Genomic DNA, 12,926 nt, shown 5'->3' with positions numbered 1-12,926 from the left:
GCTCTTGCTCTGATTTACAAACACACACGCACACAATTTACCACTGAGTACTTCAAATATACAGTATTTGCTACTGAGTGCCTCAAAACTCTGAGGGCTAAATTCACTAAACAGTTGTATCACTTCAGTGTATAGTATTTCAGTGAAAACAAGGCATCTTATTCACAAATTCGCAAATGTCACAACAATATGCCAGGTGCAATTAACGTACTGCCATTACAGCTCATGGAAAGCAGGCAGTAAATTAAAGATTTAAAAAGGATGTTAAAAGTGAAACTGCCTAGTGCACACTGCGATTGGACTGCACAAACAGACTATTTTGTTAGTGTGCTTGTTCCATTACTTTGGAATGTTTCCTCTACATTTCTGATGTTGGTCCAGAGTGGACAGGGAAAAAAAGAAAAAAAACTGCACCAGTTTCTTAACGCTCAGTCTGACTTTGTCTGACCAGCACAAATTCAACAAGTTTTATTTTACCAAGCAAAGACAAAAGAAATTCAAGACATTGAAATAGTGACAACTCTTTATCTTTAACTTAAAAAAAGACAATACGGCACACAACATAAGATTAAACAAAAATTCATAGCACGAGCAAGAAACTAGTGGTGCAACAATCAGGCAAATTTAGGCAAATTTTATGAGAGATATTTTAAACTGTGATTGGCCGATACTGATCCAATCACTGATATTTCTTTTATAAAAATAATTTTATAGACCTTTGCCACACTTTTGCAAGTAATATGCTGCATAGTGCTCAAACATCTAATTTGGCACCCACACTAAAACCAGAGACATTTGGTACGGAGATATTACTACAAATAGTGGATTTTCTGAAACCCCACTTGCTGCTCAAACTGCCACTGAATTCCGCAAAACATTGCAGTTGTTGAAACAAAGTTACTTGCGGTACTGCTATCCTTCCACCACCAATACATCTTGAAAATAGATTTGAACCAGTAATGAATGTGGACGAAGAAACCCAGAACTTGAACAGACAAAGATCTCATCAGTCAGCACCTAACAGTGCAGCTTGCAGGCACTCAAGGTTTAGTGGGAATTGGCATTCTGCTGCGATTACAGCCCAGCACGCTGATATTGGGTGACTCAATTATCAGAAACATTGGTAACAGTTACCACCACTTGGTGCCTTCCTCGGTTTCTGATGTGAATAAGGAACTTATTCTGATGTATCATTAGACTGTAAATCGGGTTATTATACATGTGGGGGAAAATTATATTTGGAAGGATCAGTCAGGACTCCTCATGAGGGATTTCAATGGACTCTTTGAAACACTTGAGAGATTGAAAGTTCAGTTGTTCATCAGTAGACCGATCCCAGCCAGAGGAACAAAAATGTTTTCTCGGTTGCTCAGTTTAAAAACTTGGCTGCACAAAACCTGCCACATGAGAGGACTGAACTACATTGATAACTTTAATCTTTTCTGGAGTCAAAGAGAACTGTATTAGTCAGATGGCTTCCATCTAACAAACTTGGTGCATATGTGCTGAAGGACAATATCTACTAAACCTGGATGGTACACAAACCCCACCGCAGTGTCAGGATGACCAGAGGATCACATTTCAGCACCTGGATGGACATTTGATTGACAAATCCCAAATTAACACAGCGCAGCCACAACATTCACTGCTCAGGGACACAATCCAGGCACAGCCCCCCCACACAGGACATACTACAGTCAGACTGTGATGACTTAGAACTTCTCCAAGATACAGGACCCAAGAAAAAAAAGCCAAGGGACCCAAGATAACATATCTCCAGAGACACCAGAGCAACAGCCCCTCTCACCACACACTTTTTCCATCTCGCCAACATACACTCAATTTTCTCTGAGAAACTCAGAGAAGTGGGTGTGCTGGAAGAAAACTCTCCCAGTCCATTGCTGTGAGCCCCCAGATACCAACCAAAATAACGGCGGGCCCCTCTACTGTACCACCAAAGCCTGCGGGCCCCTCCCCCTCCCTGCTGTGGGACCAAAAACAGATACTGTCAAATTAGCACTTTTAAACATCCGCATGTAGGTCTGGGCGATATGGCCAAAATTGTTATCATGATAATCATTTTCATATTGTTCAATATCTATATTTTTCATGATATACATTTACACATTGCACTTTCTTTTTTTATTTAAAAGTTGACGGAAGAAAAGAAGAAAAACAGTCAAAATAGTCTCTACAAAATTGCACAGGGGGTCCAGAGATGGCCAAAGCAGTGGGGTCTGCGGGATCTTTTACCAATTTTACCGTCTTTTACTGTTTATCAATTGAAAATGAATGTTAAAAGATCATCTGTTTGTTCTGAAGCATAGTGACAGCAGCCCAGTATTTGTTGGAATATTTTTACATTAAAATGAAATATTTTCTTTAGATTCAGATACCCAAGTATGGCGCATACAAGCCCTTGTGACTGGAATGATGCTGAATGTGGGTTCAGGGGTGTCCCGAAAGAAAATTTAGAAAATGTAAAAAAAAAAAAAAAACTAAAAAAAAACCCATTTGTATATTTTCATTAAAGTGAGAGTCTAGTCTACCAACTAGTAATTTTAGTCTTTCCTTATCCATTCCAGACATCTAATTCATTTTCACAAAAATAGAACAGAAAACGATTTGTTTATTCGATTTGTTTATTATTAAAGGCTCGTAACATGCTGATTAATAAAGATACATTTAGAAGGGGAAAAAAGTTATGGTCTAAAAGGTGCTTTGAAACGACATTAACTCATGCAGCGCTTCATGTCTACACACATGCAGAGAAAAGAGGCAATGTGTGCGGAGCGGGACAGGGCATAAATGATGCATGTTTGGTGCTAGAGAACAATATTCAAGATTACAGCGCAGAAAAATCAGAGCTGTTGTCCACATCACTGTTGTTCTGTCGCACTCTTCACTAGAGACGATGAGAGAGCGCAACCGTTGTCATGAAGTCTTGTGGTGCGGATGGAATCAATCCGGTGTCCGACATAACCTACTTGTTAGCCAGGCAGCTAGCATTAGTAAGTTCATCCAGTCTGACCCTACGTTACCACTGGCGTGTTGTGAGCGAAGCTGAGAGCGTTTTCAATGAATTCCTATGAAAGCCGAGCATCATGCTCGCAAGGTAGATCGTAGGATTGGCAGCGGTGCGGAGCAAGCTCTCTCCTAGCGCTGTGAGTGCCTTTGAGCTGATTTCGTCCGCCCCAGTGGAAATGCAGCCTGAGAAAGCCGAACTGCTTGTGTAAATATCAAAAATTCCTCAAAAGCTTATCGTGGATTTTCTTTATCGTGATATATATCGATATCGTTTAATATCCCAGCCCTAATTGTATTTAAAATGAAACTTGGCTAGATAACAGCTGCAGTATAACAATCCTCAATGAATCAGCCCCTCAAAACTTTACTTTTATGAGTGTCTGTAGAGCTGGTAGGAGAGGTGAAGGATTAGCTGCAACATTTAAAGATGTCTTTCAATGCAAGCATCACTTGGTGATTACTTGACCCAGGGATGGATTACTGACCAGCCTATGGGGCCGGTGCCCAGGGGGCCCTGGGCTTTAAGGTTGCATGATCTAGTTGGCGATCCCCCCGCTCGAAAACCCATCAACAATGAAAACGCTGGGGATTTCAAAATTCATAGATATTCCTGAACACAACACTGCAAAAGAACTCACACCAGTTTTAAACACTTTTGATCTAACTCAGCATGTAGATAGTGTACACATTCTGGATCTGCTCATTAGTAAGGTTCTGAACATCTCATCCACTCTAATTAAGGATGTAGCACTATCTGATCATTCTATATTTTCTTTGAATTATTGATTTTTCTGGCCACTGAAGTTGCATTTGTCTCTGTCAAAAAGAGGTACATAAATGAGAATACTAGTGTGCAATTTATGAAAGCTATATAGGTTATATGACACCGAGTATATCCGCAGACTGTGTTGATGTTCTCCATGATAACGATAAAGCTATACTGGTTGGATGTATCTTTGCATCCTGACAGCAACCAATAAATCTAGTGATCTGATAATTTATTTATTTATTTTATAATTTATCTGAGGCAGCCACAGGCCTGTAATCAGCCCAAATGCAACGATTGGATGGCCGGCCTGCCTGCCTAACTGCGTACCTGCCTACCTCTGCACACTCTGCCCATGCACTTAATAGCATGTGTTGGGGGCGGGACAATCTGACTATTTGAACAACTGCAGGCAAGGGGCATATTCAGAAAGCTGTTTTAAAAAACATACTCCAACTTTAACTCAAAAGTTAAAAATGCTATTGATGACATTGCTCCTGTAAAGGTAAGGAATATTACTGGCAGGCATAAAGCATCATGAGAAACGCAACAGCAGGTCAAAAGATGAAAAGAAAATGCAGGAAATTAGAATAAACGTGGCAGAAAACAAAACTTGAAGTGCATAATAACATCTATAAAGACAGCCTTCATGCTTTCAATTTAGAACTATTACAGCTCGGCAGCCTTATTTCTCAAACATTATAAACAGCAATATAAACAACACCCACACTCTTTTTGCTACTGTAGAGCGACTAACTAATCCCCCAACACAGGTTGCATGTGAAATGCTGTCTGACAGCAAATGAAACAAATTTGCATCATTTTTCATGAAGAAGATCAATAATATTACAGTGGCCATCAGCTCATCCTCATGTTGAACTGAGGTCAAACTGAACCCACCACAACAACTTCAGAAATTAGTCACGATGTCTGATTTTGAGACAATTGATTGGCAAACCCTGGAAGAAATAGTATATGTAGCTATCTCGACACACTCCCCACATAATTTTTCAAAAATGTGTTTATCTGTCTGGAAAAGGATCTGTTAGAAATAGCCAATGCCTCACTTCTTTCAGGCATGTTTCCGAAGTCTCTAAAAACTGCAGTTGTCAAGCCCCTTCTAAAAAAAGAGCAATCTGGATAACTCTACATGAAACAACTACAGATGAATCTCAAATCTTCCTTTCATAGGCAAGATCATTGAAAAGGTTGTTTTCAATCAGCTGAGCAAATTCTTAAAACTCGAATGGCTTCTTGGACAATTTCCAGTCTGGTTTTCGACCGCATCACAGCATAGAGATGGCGCTTATAAAGATACTTAATTATATTCAGCTAAATGCGGATTTAGGCAAAATATCAGTGCTGGTATTACTAGATCTTATCGCTGGCTTTGACAGCTCTTGTTGCTGACCACAACAATCTCCTAGGCAGATTGGAAAACTGGGTAGGGCTCTCTGGGACGGTCTTCAGATGGTTCAGGTCATTTCTAGATGGGAGGGGTTACTATGTGAACATCTGCAACTATAAATCTGAGTGGACATCCATGACGTGTGGAGTCTCACAAGGGATTCTGCATAGCTCCTGTTGAACCTACTGTATATATGCTCACACTAGGTCAAATGATGAAAAATAACCAAATTGCATACTGTAGCTATGCAAAACGACACCCAGATTAACCTAGCTATCGCCAAATGACTACAGCCCCATAGACTCTCTGTGCCCCCCTGATCTCTGCATGACCTAGAAACCACAGGTGCTGATTAAGCTGCAACCCTAAGCAACCTTGACTGTGATTACAAGGTTCAATGCAAGTCAGTCTATTGCAACACAAAAGGTCAATTCAAACTAGAGCAGATTTTGCAATGACATCATTAGTGCCTCCAGCTAAAGCTAATCCGAACAGGTAGTGATTGATCCGAATGGGACACGGTTCGTATAATTTTGATGTTTAATGTTCACAGGTTTGTCGATAATGTGTGTCATCCATGTAAATGCCTTCAGGGGTATCTGTTGATTCTGTGTCCAAAAGACATGGGGCTATTTTTCAGCATAAAAGTGGTGTCTTCATTCACCATGGCTCTGTAGACAGAAGGATGCACGGCCTCTGCTGGACATCAGGTATATGTGTGACTACATTAATCTAAGCAATATAAACATTACCACTAAACAAAACGGTGTGCTAGAATTGGTCAAGTTCTGCTCTAGGCAAAACAGAACAGCCATAAACTGTAAATACACTTGGCATTGTGGCTTTCTGCATTTTATAGTACAGGAGAGTAAATGTCACCAGTGTTTTTATCTGGATAAAATATGCAGCTCTTTTCTTCAGCCCAAGAGAAGCCTGCAGCAGCTATGCTCGAGCTCGACACTTGCTCAATCTATTAAACTGCTGCTAATTGAATTGGAGTCAGCGGGTCGGCGCTGATTGAGCGTGCAGGTGGAGGCCGCAGGCTGGTTACAGTAACGGTCTCTGCACCACCATCAGTCTCCCTGATGGCAAAGTCCTCTAATTCAGTGTATAAAAACAGGGGTAATAAAAGGACACTGTTGTATGCAAACAAACATGACATGTGGGCAGTGCTTTATTTATAAATGATGAGGTCATTTCTTTGGAGGGGGATCCAGTAAAATATTTACAATTCCAGAGGTGCTGAATTTGTGCTGAAACAAACCAGACCCCGAATCTGAATTGGATCCTAATCCAGATCTGGTTTGTTCTGTATGTATCTAAAGTAAAAATTGCCATGTGATGTAACTGTCCGAAGACAGTAAAAAAAAAATCAAAGGAACAACACAATAAACCTTATGATGAACCTGTTTTTAAGTACTGATTTTAAAGTCATTTTGATATTTTATTTCTGGGGATTAAAGTAAAAAATATAATGTGGTGAAACAGTCTGGAGATGTAAAGAACTTAAAAAAAAAAAGTCTAAAAAAAGTTTAAGTCCCCCAGACCCTGAATTAGCAGGGAGTAATACACTGATGCCTCATGACCTTTCTCAGAGAACCAAATGACCAAAAGCAGTAATCACCATTCCCAGAGTATCTGCCGCTTTAGGGGTGTGTGTTCTACTCCCAAAAACAGTACAAAGCAGGTGGCGCAGCTATAAATACCTAAAGAACTGAGATCTAGGAATCCCAAAATGTTGAACCAAATTTTCAAAGGATCTCAACACTCCACTCTCATATAGGTCACTGAGTATATTAACCTCCCTCACAATCCACTCTGACCAGCAGAAAGGGGACTTATTGTATAGGCTTGGTCTTAAAAACACACCCACCTGCTGGTGATGCCAATCAGAAGATGGAGATACAACCCAGTTTTTTGGTGTCGTGTTAAGATCCAAGAATTTTGGTTGAAGGTTCAGAGTTTTATATGTGATGTATTGGGCACTCAAATGTCATTTTGCCGCAGAGGTTGATGGGGCGGTCATCAAAATGGGGGATAAACACATAAAAAATTTGGTTCTGACCAGTGTTATGATTGGTAGTCAGGTTATTTTAAGGAGATGGAAGTCCGATGGAGCACCCTCATTTCCGGAGTGGTGTGCGGAGATGGGGAGGGTGGCAGCTTTCGAGGAGGTATCAAGTAGAAGGCTGGGGTTGTGGGATTTGTTTAATAGGAAATGGGGCAATTATTTAGCGTTTTGGGGGACTCTCGGGGAGGGGATGTGGAGAGAGAAGTTTAGTTTTAATTATGTATGATTATTATATTTTCTTTTTCTTTTCTTTTTTTGTGTGCATGTGTGTGTGTGTGTGCGTATTTTTATATGTGACCACAGGAGTGTTCGTTGGGAGTCAGGGTGGGGTTGGTGATTGGGGCGGGGTACTAGTGGAGTTAAATGTTAAATGTTTATTCAATGTATATATGTTGTGTTTTTCTTTGTTATATATCTATGAATCAATAAAAAAATGTTAATTGAAAAAAATTATAATAATAATAAAAAGCTTTCAATAAAAGCTGAAATTCATAACATAAAAGAGAGAGGACCTTTTCAGACCTTCATGACTGTGTGAAGTTACAAAACAAATCTGATATTTTGACATGTTTATGAAAAGACATATTTTGTTCAGGTAATATGGAGTAACCCTGAGAAATGTATACTTGATTTTGACAGGTCATTCTGTGGTCAAATATTATCTACCATTAAATATTATGACCACTAAGCAGCTCTATAACTTACTTTTATCCCAGACAACTGGTTTTATACATTGCTATTTTCATGTATCTCATTTTACTTCAATGTCTCTTCTCACAAAATACAATTTTAATTGTAAATAAATGTAATTATTAGGTAAGCAACTGCCACTGGTCAGACAAACACAGCCCCAAATTGATGCCAATGGTTTAGCCACTGTTTGACTGGTTGAAAGGGCTAAAAAACAGAACAATGATTTGAGAGAGAGTCATTTTTCAGGGAAATCAACCAATGTATGGCTTAATTAGCATTGTCTTTGCACATTAAGCTGTGCTATAAGTACTTTTTAACATTCCAAAAAAATCTCTAATTAAGAATAGTATTATTTCTAAGTTGCATGTGAATGTATACAGTACATACCCAGCAGACAGCTGTTAGACCTCTATGAGGGCCGAAGGCAACAAGTATTCCTGTCTCTGCACTGGTAATTAGAAGCCATGCTCAGGGTTCACACTGACCATTCTTGAGCAGTATAACATTTGTTTGTTAGCATGCTGTACCACTTTGCTCTGTTGTTTTCCTGTAAAATATTGTCCGAAACATAGCTTGATCTTTCAAAGCATCTCTCCTGACCCCTTCAGGTCAGTACCTTCAGAATACATTTCAGCATAACAAGGAGACAGAGGAACAAGACAAACATTCTACCTTTCCAGAACCATTAACATTGTGATCAGTCAAGTGAGGTATGACAGTTCACCCCAACACATAGGGTGAATCTCAATGTGCGTTCTTTTGTGTTCTTACGTTCTCGTTCTACATCACCATCCACTGCCGAAGTTCAATTCCAATCCTCAAGAATGTAAGTACAGAGAACGCAGGAAATGACCTAGATGTGTCCTTGAAATCGAGGATGAATCAGATCGTGACTTGTGGGCAAGATGGTGGCAGACCAAGGACATTTATCATTTCGTTTTTTCCTCAAGAGTTTCCAGCTGTAAGCTCGCAAAATTCTGACTGCTCGTGAGAGTCGTTATACTCTGTCAACATTTGTTGTTTTTTGGTCATCATTTTAATACAGTAATAACTATGGAGAAAACGACTGTTTATTGACTTTATACTTTTAACATGTCACTTGTCCTGCAAAACCTCACTGGTGTGATGATGATGATGCTGTCACTGGTGTGATAATGCCAGTAGTTCTCTCACTGGATTATACCTGGATTAATAATTTAATTGCGCAACAAGATCGCAGCACATCTCAAAGCTCACAATAGATGCATTCTACGTCCTCCTGTCCTTCCAAGTTTGTTCTTCCAAGGATGCTTGGCAAGACCAGACTTAGTAAGAATGCAAGTCCGTTCCCTGAGTTCTTTGAATTGAGATTCACCCACAGACTGCACCAACCTCAGCCGCGTAATGAGAAGTTGACTACTTAAAAAAAGTGAGGAAACAAATTGCCTTAACAAATAAATATACTTATTTGGCTCATGTAAACATGTAAAGTGGACTATTCCTAGTTCACTTTACTTGAGCCAAATAAGTATATTTACTGCCAAATAAGTACATTTAATTTGAAGTAAGGTTAACATTAGATTTTACAGTGTACAGAGGTTTTAAGTGTGGCAGTGCGTTTGCTCGTACATGGAATAAGAAAGTTGCATTTAACGGGTGGCGGTTAACATGAAACACTGACAGAAGTGAAGGGAAGTGAATCTGAAGAACAGTAACACAAAGGAGAGGAATATATAGTCTATAGTCTGTTTAAAATCTATTGTCTAAGTTTTTAACTTTGTACTGCAGAAGGTCAAAATCATTAAAGCTCAAACCTGCTTGACTGACATATGAAAATAACAACAACAACTTAAATTTATATAGCGCTTTTCTCAAACTCAAAGCGCTTCACATAGTATAGGGGGAATCTCCTCAACCACCACCAGTGTGCAGCATCCACCTGGATGATGCGACAGCAGCCATAGTGCGCCAGAACGCCCACCACACACCAGCTATTGGTGGAGAGGAGATGGTAGAGTGATGTAGCCAATTCAGGGATGGAGATTATTAGGCAGCCATGATAGATAGGGGCCAATGGGGGAATTTGGCCAGGACACCAGGGTTAAACCCCTACTCTTTACGAGAATCTGCCCTAGGGATTTTTAATGACCCCAGAGAGTCAGGACCTCGGTTTAACGTCCCATCCAAAAGACGGTGCTTTTTTTTTTTTACAGTATAGTGTCCCCATCACTATACTGGGGCCCACACAGACCATAGGGTGAGCACCCCCTGCTGGCCTCCCTAATACCTCTTCCAGCAGCAACCTTGGTTTTCCCGAGGAGGTCTCCCATCCAGGTACTGGCCAGGCTCAACCCTGCTTAGCTTTAGTGGGCAACCAGGCAATAGCTGCAGGGTGATATGGCATATGCCTACTTTAAAAAACAGCCTAGACTGGCTAAGCTTTTTAAAACCATTATAATACAAATTAGAGTTGTGGTTTGGTAAAAAGGAATAGTTCACCCAAAAATGTGTATTCTCTCATAATTTACTCAACATCATGCTATCCCAGATGTGTCTGACTTTCTTTCTTCTGCAGAACACAAACAAAGATTTTTGAAAGAATATTTTAGCTCTGTAGGTGCATACAATGCAAGTGAATGGGTACCAATATTTTTACGCTCCAAAAGCACATAAAGTAATGAAAGTAATACATACGACTCCAGTGGTTAAATCCATATCTTCAGAAGCGATATGATAGGTGTGGGTGAGAAGCAGATCAATATTATGTTTTTTACTATAAACCTCCACATTTTGGTAACCATTTATTTGCATTGTGAAGACCTACAGAGCTGAAACTTTCTTCTAGAAATCAGCTTTTTCAGCTGTTCTGGTTCCAGAGGTATTTTCCCCATAAATATTTTCCATAAGGACTTAATTAAGAAGTTCAAAAGAGTGCCAAGCCATGAATTATTCCAACAAGCTCCAAGGTAAATCACAACATTACAAAATTTAATTTGAAGCAAAAAACTATTTGAAAATTGGATAAAAAGACTAGTGTAAAAGACACTAGTGTACTTAATGAACTACCATCCCATGAAGTATTGCAAATATGTAAATTAATTAAAAACGTTGATTATAAGAAACAATATATTTTAATTTCATTGCAAAAAAATTAAGATATATTAAAAATTAAAAGTAGTTTGTGAGTGTAGGTGGCAGGCCATGGAAGTTGATGGTCACTGCTAGGATCTTTTGCCGGACTTTGTTAGCCATGATTCTCTGCTTGGTGAATTTCTTCCAACAGGATCATGTGTTGTGTAGTTTTTCACCAGAAATTCTTCTATTAAACACAAACTTATTCTTTTTTTAAATGAAGTTGAAATAACTCGGACTGATGGCTCCAGCAGAAGCATATACTATCGATTAGCAACCTCGGAGGTCTACACAATAGGTCTACCTTTAAAAGTTCATAAGTTATCAGTAATAATCCATTCCCCTATAAAATGTGTTTTACTTCTGGAACCAGACTGTTGCGCTCCGGTCAATAACACAGCCCTGATTACAATCAATGATTCAGAAGATGAACTTTTCTATGTAGTCATCACATGTACAGTAATGCTGGTGTCCTGCCTGATCATTGCTAGACTTGTAAACAGCCATGACAAGTGCCAAAAGCAGAGGATAGATAACGTCATTCTACAGGATAAAACATTAGATGGAGACGCTTATATAAGGGACTAGCAGTATCTTGTTAACAGAATTAGGTGAGTTAAGTATTAAGGCTAGAACCGAACCCAACCGGACTGTTGTGGGCCAGACTCCTCTCTGCCTATTCCCCGAATTCTTCCATCACTCTCAAGGTCTGCACTTATTCCATTATTGCAGGCTTATGTCCACATGGACAAATTTATACCTTGTTATCCCTGACCCATTTGAGGCATGCCATAAGCACTTTATTCCAGCATGTATGCTACCTTGCTATAAAACGGCTCTCATTTAAGGAGACAGAATGGTCTGTCAGGGTCATTTTCATTTAAAAACATTAAAATACTCTAACCATTGCTCAAATTGAGCTAAAATGACAGTGTAATTTGATGGGATACATGAGTGCATGTTATTAAAATGGAGCTGAATGTTTGGTGTGGTTTTAATGGCAACTCTGACACAGGATGAAATGACGCCCAGTGTGTGGCCATTGATAACACTTCTCTCTCTCGCAGTCCTCTCACCCAATTAGAAGCACTCAGAGGAGGCAAACAGTGCAGTGATTTGCAGTGATTTCCCGGGGCCGTGGCCTTAAAAAGGCAGCAGAAAGTCAAACAATAGGAAGGAGAGTTTTCAAATTACAAAATGACAAACAAAATTAAAGCTGATGTGTTTAATTTATGTTAAAGGTTTTTAAGTAAGGTATTTGTAGGTTGATTTTACCTAAATGTGTAACAATGTGGCATCATATCAACACCTTTTTTGCTTGATGGAGCAGCCAGTCAAGTCTGACACAGCAGCAATGGCTCAACCAATGTGGTGGGACTACTTGAGGAGGTTTTGGCATTGCGTGATTACAACCCATTCTTGGTACAGCTAACCATACTTTACTGTGCTCAACCATGCTGGTGAAATGATTAAGTATGTAGCAACTCATGATTTGTCAATTTACCAACGCCGAAGTAACTCATGTGTTTTAGGTAGCTGGCAAAGTTTGCTTTGGAGAGGTCCATTTTTTTTAATAAGAAAATTATTTATGTTTGTAATAGTGCTAGAGATGCTTTCCTTAGCAAGTATTACTAATATTTTGCATGTGCTGATTATAAAAAAACATATATTTGTATTATCTTTTTATACACTTTTTTGATAAAGTAACACTACAAGCACTCTGACTGTTAAATGACAAAGTGGTGAACACAAAGCATTTCTATTTGTCAACCCATGTTCTGTGACGTGCACTGAAGGACTCTCTTTATTTGAGGAAACATCTCTATCAGTCGGCTCTTAAATGGTGCCTT

At 39.3% G+C, this 12,926-nt stretch overlaps 1 protein-coding gene and 1 pseudogene across 1 annotated transcript in view; one reads left to right on the top strand and one right to left on the bottom strand.

Annotated features, from left to right (window-relative positions):
- LOC127656498 (oxidation resistance protein 1-like) overlaps positions 1-12,926 on the bottom strand; it is a 204,610-nt pseudogene that overhangs the window by 121,146 nt on the left and 70,538 nt on the right.
- Positions 5,228-12,926, top strand: part of upk1a (uroplakin 1a) — a 702,734-nt gene continuing 695,035 nt past the window's right edge. Inside the window, exon 1 of the mRNA XM_052144877.1 lies at positions 5,228-5,231. The gene's annotated coding sequence lies outside the window, so the exon portion shown is untranslated. The remainder of the gene's footprint in view (positions 5,232-12,926) is intronic.

This window comes from Xyrauchen texanus, chromosome 15, assembly GCF_025860055.1.
Source record: "Xyrauchen texanus isolate HMW12.3.18 chromosome 15, RBS_HiC_50CHRs, whole genome shotgun sequence".
Lineage (NCBI taxonomy): Eukaryota > Metazoa > Chordata > Actinopteri > Cypriniformes > Catostomidae > Xyrauchen > Xyrauchen texanus.
The sequence above is the reverse complement of the archived record's forward strand: the minus strand, read 5'-3'. Positions and strand labels throughout refer to the sequence as shown.